Source organism: Lycorma delicatula, chromosome 9 (genome assembly GCF_047948215.1).
Source record: "Lycorma delicatula isolate Av1 chromosome 9, ASM4794821v1, whole genome shotgun sequence".
Lineage (NCBI taxonomy): Eukaryota > Metazoa > Arthropoda > Insecta > Hemiptera > Fulgoridae > Lycorma > Lycorma delicatula.
In genome coordinates, this window is record NC_134463.1 from 2,093,493 (window position 1) to 2,105,696 (window position 12,204).

At 31.7% G+C, this 12,204-nt stretch overlaps 1 long non-coding RNA gene across 1 annotated transcript in view; it reads right to left on the reverse strand.

The window, feature by feature from the left end:
* Positions 1-326: 326 nt before the first annotated feature.
* LOC142329773 (uncharacterized) overlaps positions 327-12,204 on the reverse strand; it is a 297,912-nt gene continuing 286,034 nt past the window's right edge. The window contains exon 3 of the long non-coding RNA XR_012757590.1: positions 327-510. This is a non-coding gene — a long non-coding RNA (uncharacterized LOC142329773). The remainder of the gene's footprint in view (positions 511-12,204) is intronic.

Here is a 12,204-nt window from a genome sequence, read left to right on the forward strand (position 1 = left end):
GTGTATTTTGTTTCCTCAACAAAACAGTTTTATGTGCAGAATGTTAATGCTTATTGCTCGCCTATAGGCAAAATATGAAGAGAGAATATCAACTATCTGACTATCGTATAGTTCGGCGTTTCACCTACATATGATGATCAAATCTATCATGATCAGTTTAAACTGATTGTACCATCCATTTACAAGCCAAAGGGATTTACATAGATAAAACCGTCGACAGTATTTTAATTATATCGATTAATTACTATAATAATATGTTATTTCTATTATTATAAAATAATATTATATTACTATATTTTATTTAATGACTTACTGTTTTGCACTAAGAGTTGGGTAGATTAAATGGTTATAAAACTTCTGCTGGGTTTTGAACACCGAGCAATCTATTCAAAATTTTAATTTTTATATAAAATAATGAACTGCTTTGCTGTGTTGGAATTTACACTTTCCTGTACTGTTTTCTGACTCTCCTACGTAGTAAGTTACTTGTAAGAAATATGTGGAAATAACCTAAAATAAAAAAAAATTATTAATGTTATTAAATTTTAATAATAATATTACATAAACATCAAAGAGTGATGCTGCAAAATAAAACATATTTTATATGTCTTACTGCTAGGCCTTTGATATATTAGTTATTTAAACAACTGATAAATTATTTTAAAAATAAATTTTAAATTGCTTTATACAAAGTAAGAAGGAATTTTAAAAGTACTTTTTATATCCCATTTTTTTGTAAATAGACATTATAAACAATTTTTTCATTATGATTAAAACAGTATTTAGAGCTGTGTCTAAATATGTAAAAATTATTTTAATTATTAATTATTTTAATAGATTATTTTATGTTAAATGGAACTCATGAATTTCATCTAAAAAAATATTTTCTTTTAAAAACCCTTAAAAATAAAATTCAGGAAAAGAAAATTTTGGAATTCGAAAGAACTACGAAACACGATAAACTTAAATGATTTAAAAAAAAATCGTTTCGAAACATTTGAATACTTGAGTTTTTGTATGGCCTATTATTGTCTTCACCTTGTTGCATCCAAGAGTAATATCAGGTTTTAGTAATTTTCTTAAGTTAACGACATCTAAGAATGTATTAATAACCTCCGGACCAGTGATAAATTCTTATCAATTAAAACGTTTCTGAACCCACAAATATATGTAACACGATCTGCATAATCCGAAAACGAAATACAAAAGATCTTGAAAAAACAAAAATATTGTAAATATTTCGCGTAAAATTACGGTTTTAAATAATCCTCAACAATAAAGATGCGTTGAAGATATGTGAAACGTATTATTATTAGTTGTATATTTAATAACTACCGGCGAGAGAGATATCTTTTCTACTAACCGGCCCGTCTAGTTGGAACGTGGACCTTCAGGATCCAGCTCGGCCCAGGCGAACCCCAGAGCAGACTCAGGCCTCCCGAGGTCACAGGGCCACAGAGCTCGCTTCGCTCGCCATTACCGTGTTGCAGTAGGACGGCGTCTTAGACCTGCAGAGCTCTCTTCGTCATTCCCGCCTACCCATAGGGATTCGCTCCCTGGATCCCCGCACTGTTCGTTATCATCATGATTGTGAGAATAATACTGCTAACTATAAATTAAAGTATTCAGGATTTATAGAAACATGAAAAAGAAACTAAATTAGAAAAGACAGAATAATAATAGCTATGGCAAACCTTTGACGACGAAACTTATTTCTTTGCCATGGAGGCAGAGATGTAAAAATGAAGTAAAAGGATTAATCTTTTTTTTTCCTTAATGAATATTTTTAATTTACAACTTCACCCTACTTGGTGAAGAATATGATGAATATTTTTAATATTTTAACCTTAAAGAGAGCTAGGGCCTCGGTCTGCGGCTTACAACCTTACATGGTATAATACTAATTTACCCTGAAAATTTGAAATCAATAGATCTGTTGGTTCTTCGAGATTAAATATATCTAAAACCCTTCTCAGTTATACCAAGATCGCACTTATCGCACTTATGTGGTTGCGATTGATACGAGTACTTTTTTTATTTATCCTGAACAAACAAAAACCCTCTTCATCTTTATATAATAGTACAGATTATTGTTACCAACATCGTTATACTTGGAAAAAAGATTTCCCTCTCAAATGAAATTAGTTGTTTTTTTGTGCTAGATTTTTCTATATTATTACAGTATATTTACAGTTTTTTCTCTTGTTTTAGTGCAAGTTGAATTTTTTTTCTACAGTAGTATACTTAGTTAACTGAGTAAACAAAGATAATCTATTTCATGGTATACGGTAATAAAATTATTTATAAATTCATACGGTAAAACTTTAGTGATATTTCTGTATAGAAGAATATACCATGAAGGTATAATTTCCATTTACGTTCTCATTTATTATGTAACTGTCATTTATTTTAGTGTACTACGACACTATAAAGCGTAACATAAAGTGTAATAACGATTATTAAGTAGATTATTAAACCATGATAGTCGAAACTGTTATAAAGTTACGGCTTTCTGCATTCATAAGTACCCCAGAATTTATTATTTTATAGATAGAGAACATGTGCTGCAATTTTGAAATTATCATATATTTAATACGCTTCAAAGTATTTATAATAATGAAGGTTTTCCATTAGTACTTGTGCTATTATGCACTAATAGTTCATAATTTTTCATACTAATAGTACGAAGAGTATTATTAATTATTACATACGATTTGTGAATAAAGCTGATGAAATAATAAGTGGTTGTAAACGTTTTGGAAAGTTGAATAAATAAAAAAAAATTTACTTTTTTTAAGCTATTTCGTCTGTCAGAAAAAATATATGAAAAGCCACGCAAAATCATATTAGTTTGTGCTGATTTTTCCCATCATTAACTTCCATTACAAAATCTTATGTAACACGTTCAATTTATACTTAGAATCACAATAATTTCGAAATGTCTTAGAAAGAAGCAAACTCCTTATTGTAGATTAAGTAAGAATTAAATTCCACTGAAAAAATATATATCATAAACCGGGTTTCGTTGATCATCGAAGTGAAATAACAACGTTTGGAACAGTTTAACAATATATTACTGTAGGTTTTCAGATGACCATAGTGAAGGTAATGACATCTTTATCGTTTACACTATCGTTTACTTAATTTCGCTTTTTTCTTCTCCCAACACTTCGTCATATCTCTTTTTTTTCTTTACTCCACTTTATTTTTCTTTTAAGTTTTATTTTTTCTTGAAACTTAAATTCATTAATATCAATTTCATTAGTAAATGTAACACTTTCGTATATAATTTTTTGGTTTTTCTTTAAGTCCTCGAGGTATTTTTCGATCTGATTTTTTTTTTCTTCCTCATTGTTTTAATTTTTTTTTAATTTCTTGATATACTGTAGCTCAATCCAATTATAAAGACAATTCTAATTTTTTAATAAGAATGTTTAATTTATATGTTCCATTTCCAAATTGATTTACGTAAAATAGCCTATGAAGATGCATGTTTTTCTTCTTTAACTATACGAAAATATTTAAGTTAATATCAAATTAAACTTTTGTTTTACAAAAGTTTTAAATTGATAGTAAATGTAGCACTCTTTTTTATTGTTTACTTTTTTATGTTTGTTTTTATCTCCGGGACCTCTGTTAGGTATTGCTTCAGAGGATGAGATGAATGATTTGTAGCGTGTGTGAAAATGCCATGCCTGACCGGGATTCGAATCAGAGACCTCCGGATGAAAGATCGGTATGATACTCAAATTTACTATTGCATAATAAAGTATTGTTAAATCCATCAAATCACTGGTAAACATAGCCGAAAAATATATAAAAGTACTTAACTAGGCCGCAATTAGAACACCGAGCGCAGGCGGCTTTGTCAACCGCAGAGGGCTGGATGGACATTCAAAATTTAAGGATTTCTGTGCCTAAGACGAAGTTTATGCTTCTCAAGGATTCAGACAAATTATCATACAGCCGTAACCCCCGTATTAAGTATAAAGGCTGTGTATTCAGTAGAGTTCGACTTCTTAAGTATCTAGGTGTTTTGTTTGATGAGAAGTTGCTGTTTTGCAACCACATTAAGCAAGCACGCCTTCTCTGTGATGCATAAGCTTAGGAGGATTGCTCGAAAGGATTATGGACTGTCGGGCCGTCATTTGTACACGGTATACCCAGGTGTCTTCGAAATTATGACCTCTTACGCGGCGACCGTTTGGGCGCATAGGTTGGAAAGAAATCGAGCAGTTATTCAAAATTTAAGGAGAGCCCAGCGCAGAGCCTTAATTGTATGAACTGTTGTTTTTAAAACAACCTCCTACGAGGCTATTACTGTTTTAGGAAAGGCTCTCCCAATCGATTTAGCGGCGAAAGTTCAGGCAGCCATGTGAAAATTGCGAAGAGGCAGGGAGACCGAGGTATTTGGGATGCGGTTTCAAGCCGGGCCTGTACCGGAGCGGAACGGTGATCTCAATGCACCGGTTCTAAATTTCGAATAGTTGCCTATCTCCCGCTTTCAGAGGAGGCTTTACAGCCTCGCGATGGAATCCTGGCTGCATGAATGGCACGCCACGACTAAGCGAAGGTCCTTGTATAGATTTATACAGGATCTGGGGGGATGGTATGTCTGTGATGGTATATCTGGGGGTCGTTTGTAAGGGCAACGGGAGCCCGGCCCGAGTGCTCTCCAACTATATAAATTTAAACCAATATTTGTTTCGGTTGCACCTGGCAGCTGATCAGCTGTGGGTCTGCGGGGAGGTCAAACCGAACGAACACATGATGTTCGATTGCCCAGTTCTTGGGGAAGCCAGAACTCAGGCCATCCTGTAACTTAGAGGTCAAGGGGAAAATTGGCCGCTCATTAGCGGCGAGTCAATGTGGCGAGAGCCGTATTGTTGGACCGTGTGGGAGTTCCTTGATGCGGTTGCTTTGTTCAACCGACATCAGTAGTTTACCTAAGCGAAAAGACTCCTACCGCGCTGCTATAGGAAGCTAACAGAGAGATATGGCTGGCTACCAGCCAGAATAAGGCGGCAAGCGCTTTAATGGTGGACAAGTACTTGCTGACACTCAGCAGCCTAGGCGTGGCAGAGAATTGCTGTCTTTGACGAAATAAATTTATTTACTGATAGTCATATATATGTTTTAGTAGTTGACGGGGTGCGCCTACCCGTTATAGTGATATACGACAAGAGGCCGGTTGGACACGCAAGCGAGTGGTGTATGGTACCACGCTTATTCTGCTCACGCTTTTAGGTTAGCTCTAGGAGCTAGTTAGGACACTGGTCGTTAAACTGTTTCGTGGCTCAGTATCCGTTAGGACGACCGAATAGGGTGGTGGCGGGAGAAATGTCAAGCAAACCGATAAACTAGGCCTCAATATTCTTTTTCTTGTAATCTAACACCCGGTTTAAAAAAGGTTAGGTTACGTAAAGTGGAAACTGTTAAGAATATCTCTTTCTTACTTTTTTTCAAACTGCGGAAGCTGTTTTACGTAAAAGAAAAATTTGATTTCAAAGACATAAGACTTAAAATATTGGAGTCGGCAAGAAAGTAATTTCGGTTTTCATAAATAGATAGGTTTATGTTTATAATTATGCCGATGTTATGTTATTTGTTTTTCTTTTAATATTTAATATCTACAACCTTTAGCATACTTTAGAAGCAAATTGCGTGTAGTTTTGTTTGCACCTATTAGTTTCGATATATTTTACTTTATTTCCGTAAAAGGAAGAAAGCTGCTGAGGATCAAAAATAGGTATGTGAAGTGTACGGTGTTGAGTGCCTAACAGAACGCAAGCGTCAGAAACACTTTCAAAAATTCTGGAGATTTGTCACTCAAGGTGAACAACGTTCTGATAGACTTACAGAAGTTGACGAAGACGAAAGCAATAATTGAATCGGATCGTCATATAATGGTGCGAGGAATTAGAGAAAGACTAAACATATCACAAACTACTGAAAATCATATCAAATATCCTAGACTTCTTTAGCGCTCAATATTTGGGTTCCGCATGAATTGAAAGAAATTCACTTAACACAATGAATCAATATTTTCGTTATGATCGCAATCGCAATTAATTCTTCTGTTGAAACGATCATCGCTGTTGATGAAAAATGGATCGTCTATAATGACATCGATCGAAAACTATCTTGGTCCAAGCATAATGAACAAATACAAGCCACAAAGAAAGCTGAATTGCATCGAAAAAATATCATGGTCAATTTGGTTGAATTACAAAGGTTTTGGGCATTTTGAGCTTTTATTTTTCCTGGTTAGCCTCCGGGAATGTCTGTCCAGGTATTACTTCAGAGGATGAATGAGGATGATAAGTACGAGTGTAAAAAATGTCTAGTCTTGTACAGTCTCAGTTTGACCGTTCCTGAGATGTGTGGTTAATTGAAACCCAACTACCAAAGAACATTGCAATCCACGATCTAGTATTCAAATTCGTATAAAATTAACTGCCTTTATTAAGACTTGAACGCTGGAACTCTCAACTTCTAAATCAGGGCATTTTGAGTTGATTCCAAGGAAACAAATTATCAATTCTGATGTATACTGTCAACAACTAATGAAAATGGACGAAGCGATCAAAGAAAAACTGCAAAAATTGGCAAATCGCAAGGAATTATGTTCCATCCAAACTATGTATAGCCTCACAAATTTTTGGTAACTCATGGTAAACTATTGGAGTTTGACTGTAAAGTGATATCTTATCCATCACATTGCGCTGATCTTGCACCATTAGGTTACAATTTATTTCAAAGTTTGAAAAATTCTTTGAATGGTAAAACCTTCACTAATGATGATGAACTGAAATAGCATTTGGTTTAGTTTTCTGCGGATAAGGACCAGAAGTTCCATTGAGCGCGGAATCATGAAGTTATCTGGCAGAGGTAAATGGTTATCGGAGAAAATGGAAAATATAAAACTAATTAAAGTTCATTCTTTGTATAAGAAAAAAATTGAGTTTTATTTCACCCTACAAAACCAAAATTAGTTTCTTGCCGACTTTTATTTTAAAGCGTAGGTGATATTTAATATTCATGTGAAGGACTGGTAAAAGAGTAAAATTTAATATACACCTTTTTATAAAAATTATTTATTTAAAATATAAAATACTTGTTTAACTATTTGGCTTAATTGACAACAATGATTTTATAAATAAACATTGAAATAAATACATTTATAATAATTTTTAAATATTATTATCATCGTTTACTTTCATTCCTGTTTCATATTTGATATCTTGAATTGTAATTATTTACTAAAAATTTTAACTATCATAAAAAAAAAATATATAATGTTGTTGCGTCAATTTTTCAGTTTGAATAACAAACTGGTTTTCTGTGGAATTAATTTTTATGGGAATGTATAATAATTTATTAATAAATGTTTAATTTATTTATAGAAAAATACTAATCTATTATTACATAAAATGATTGTACAGTTTATTTTAAAATACCTTAAAGGATTCTTACATTTCATCCATTTTATTTATGTGTTTATTATTATAGTTTATTTATACATTTTTTGTGATGAACACGCTTTTATGACAGTCTATTTTCACGTGAATTTCACATCAAGAAATCCATTTATTTTTACTCTACCCTTCTTTTCTAACCCTCTAGCAATATCTCCGTCACGTGCAATAAGTACCATAGAGACAGCGCGGGAAAACTGAACATCCGCTTATTCAACGTGAGGCTAAATAATGAAACTCAAAGAAAATCACTCAGGATTTGTAGTTTCACAATGGTTTATTTCTGTCAGTTTACACACATCGACCGTGGACGTTCGTTTATGCGTGTTAGCACTGCTTAGAAAACTTATTTCAAAAACAGATATCAGTTTTGTAACATTAGCTACATTTGATAAGTTTATATTTTGTAAAAAAAAAAATGGAGTTTTAACCTGTTACGTTATTTATTATAAAAACATTTTTATTTTTCTGTGGATATTGCAGAAAATTATAACAGAAAATTCCTATCGTAATAAAATTCCAAATATAGTATATTATATAAATAATAAATAAAATGATTAAAATACAAAAGAAAATATTTCACGGAAAAAAATATTAAAAGCAGAAGGAAATTCAGTTACATAACTTATCAACCATGACAAACATTACTTTCCTGGCAAATATAGCTAGAATAACTAGATTAAATATAAGTGAAATATTAAAGGTTTGGCAATTATGTAGAAAATGCGATATTGATTTATTTTGCAAAGTTTTAAGCTTGAGAATCCAACTAGTTTTAGCCAAGAAAACATTTATGTGTGTGCGAAGGTATGTCGGACTGGTTTTGGCCTTATATCTCAGGATTGACCGATTTTCTTCAAATTTATCTCAAATATTAGTATATATGAGGCATTGATCATATATATATGTATATATATATTTCTTTTTTCAAAATTCGTTATAGGGGTAGGGGATATAGCGAAAAGACAATTTCGATTTTCTGCAGTCATTCGAGAGAACCACTTTATTACAGAAAATTTGTTACTTACATAGAATCCATATGAACATAATCCAAAAGATTTAAAAAATGAAAATAATTTAACTGCTTAAATTGAAATACATGTTTTTTGTTCTTTTGTACCTCCGTTCAATTTAAATAAGTCTCAAAAATTTTTTGAAAATTTATAATTCATAAATAGAATAGAAATGTATACAATTTTTTTAAAATTATATACCCTGGACCTAAAATGATGAAAGCTTTTTGAAAACTTTCCTTTTCATATATATATATATATATAAATATTTTTTTTTTTTGAAAAATGTGTAGGATATAGAGAAAATTTTTCTTTAGCAAATTTGTTTTAAGTAAATTAGTAACCGGGAAAATGATGCGATACTTTTCCAGTATTTTAATTTATTTTAAATTAATAAATAAATAATCTACAACCTGTTTCCTTGGAATAATGAATGAAGTGTTGAATGTCTGACTTAAAGGAGAGAAAGTTCACTGTAATAGCTGCCGATCGAGAATAATGAAAAATTTTTTTGTATCATGTGAAAAAATGTCATGCCTGACCGGGAACTCGTACCCAGAAATCTGTATGTATGTTTAATTGTAACTGCAAGACCGCCCCCTCAAAAAACATACGGTTGTAAATGGATAATCGATAGTATTTTCAGTATCGACTTATTTGTGTTGAAAATAGTTGTTCTAAGATTTGTTTCGTTACTGAATGAATGAATTACGGTAGCAAATTTTTTTTACTAAACTAACTAAGAATAAACCATTAGATAAGTTCATTTAATAAGAGTAATAAAATTGACCACTACGAGACATGTACTAACGAATCGGGATTTTCCGCTAGTGATCGGTACATTCCGGTGCTAAGCTAAGGGGGACGATTTGTTTTGTTTTTTTTTTAATTTTAGTTAAAGCAAGAAGAATTATATTTAAATAGGTTTTATTGAATTTTTTAAAATTGTCCGAAAACAGGTTTTTATGATTACCCTTTGGATGTATACTTGTACTTTAGTAAAATAAATTAAGGAACAATAATTAAATAATTTAAATATAAAAATATATTCGAAAGAATCATATTTTAGAATTTTTATAAAGGGTTTCCTACCGGGTAGTTCATAAAACCTGATACCCATTTAAAACCAGGATAATTCAACAAATATATAAACAGTCAATATATGTATATAAAACAGATGGTTTAAGCAGTATTGACCATTTGCGCATGAGATAGCATTAGCGTATTCTGACAAAAGTCGAGGAAGACTTTGGCATGTAAGCATTCATGACATCGCCAATGACCTAAAAATATGGACTTTTAGGTCATTGGCGACCAAACAGTGTTAAACCATTAGGAAGCTGGCTAAAAAAAGATGCTCAACGTTTGGTGCCAATTGATCTGTTTCAGAAAAATTTACTGATCGAATTTCTGTCTGCGAATCTCTACTGAAACGTTATGAAATCGATCCATTTCTGAAGCGCTTGATCACAAGTGATGAAAAGTGGATAACCTACGACAATAATATGCGAAAATATCGACAGGAAGGAAGATTTTACTGAGCGTTTGGTGGGAATGGAAGGGCATCGTGCATCACGAGCTGCTGCCGCCAGGCAGTACGATAGACTCAGACCTGTAGTGTCGACAATTAGCGCGTTTGCAACAAGCAATTCAAAAGAAACGGCCTGAACTCCTCAAAAAAAGGGTGTCTTATACCACCCTCACAACGCCAGACCACATACATCTTTAAAGACCCGTCAGAAATTGAGAGAATTTGACTGGGAGGTTTTAATGCCCCCACCGTTTAGCCCAAAACTGGCACCGTCAGACCATCATTTGTTTCGGTCTCTGCAGAATTCCATGAATGGTATTAAGTTAATTTCAAAAGAGATCTGTGAAAATTACGCGTCACAATTTTTGATCAGAAACCACAGAAGTTCTACAGCGATGGGATTATGATGTTGCCGGAAATAATGACAGAAGGTCATAGATAAAATGATGCATATGTGGTCTCATAATGTTATCTCCCAATAACAACAAATGTATTCTGTTTTTTGGCCTCCAAAGATTCAATAGATTACATTTATAGATTATATTTCTCTATACAGATAAAATTAATACCTAATTTTATAGTATTTAAACATTTTTGTATATTTAATATTTTTTTAATTAACTTTTGTCTTTTTTTTTCTTAATAACGGGTAATTTAATTTATCGAAAAAAATTCTGCCAATTCTATAAAGGTAACAGTTTTTTCTTCATCGAGAAGCTTTTCTGCCAACATACACTAAAAATGAATTCATTTAAAAATCGCTCATATTTTCATATGATCCCCGCCAAACAATTTATGCGCTCACAGCACATTAAATTAAAATACTAAATAGCCCAACACTTCCTTAAGGAAGAAAGTATATAGTTCTTTATCGGTTAATATTCTTTGCCACTCTTAATAAAAATTAATAATTATTATCTTAAAACAAAACTGCCATTCGGTATCCAAATTTATGGCTCTGCTAAAAAAAGTAGTATTGTATATTCACACTTTTAGGTTTCTCATTCACAATTTTTTCGTCAAAGGTTTTTTTAATACGCAATATTTATACAATAAAACTGCTTATACAGACATAATATGTTAAATACGAATCAAAGTTTAGAAAGCTAAATTGATATGATGGGTTGCTAGAGCAACTAGGAGATACGAGGAATATTAACACAAAAAACTCATGCAACAGATTACCTACAACTTCCTGCCATGGTACAATTCTCCCTTTATTGTACTATTAACAGTCCCAAATATTCGAGGTAGATCCACTCTGTAGCTATTTGTTTAAGCTTTCTAAACTTTATTCAATTATAGTATATTCGACTTTATTTGCAGTCGTTCACAAAATTCCATTGTCTTATACTTAAAGTAATACCCATGGTGATGGAGGGATAATAAAAACTTATAAAATAAGACTTATTAAATAAAGACTTATTAAATTTAGTCAATATTTTATATAACTTTTTTATAATAATAAATCGAAATTAAATTTTAAAAAACTATCGCTGGATAATATTCTTTCTCATACGAGTCGTTTTATTCTGTGGTAATCCATATCTTGTGGATCATAATCCATCTGAACTGATAATTTTGTATGTCTACGAATAAATAAATTACTTAGTTGTTGAGATTCAATGGTCATTTTACGTCTTGGAATTCGTCACCTTAAATCACATGGCTTTTTCTTTTCTTTGTCACAAAAAAAGTATTTTTTTAATTTACTGTCTCTACAGATGCGTTTGTGCACGCGCGCATGTGAGTGTGTGTGTTGATATAATTTATTGACGTAATTTGCTACAAAGATGTGGAAGTTTTTGCCGTTATGGTTTTTATAAATTCATTTTCTACTTGTTTTATTTAATTTACTTAAATTTAATTATGAAAACTTGCAGAACCTATTTTAGTGGTCACATCTGTTTTCAAAAAATAATTTTCATCTTAAGCAAATTGTGTAATTATTTTAATATTATCAGTTAAATTTATAATTTAATAACACAAAGTATTAAGTTATGTTAAAAGTAAATTAACCGACCAATTTAATAGAAATATTTACGGTTTATATATAGGTTAATTGTTCATTACATAAGTCACTAACGTTTCCTTATATTTACCCTTTGTTCTAAGTTAAATGTCCTTAGGGTTTAAGGAGATAAGTTTAGTAAGTTTATATAAAGCACTACTATCCAAGTTT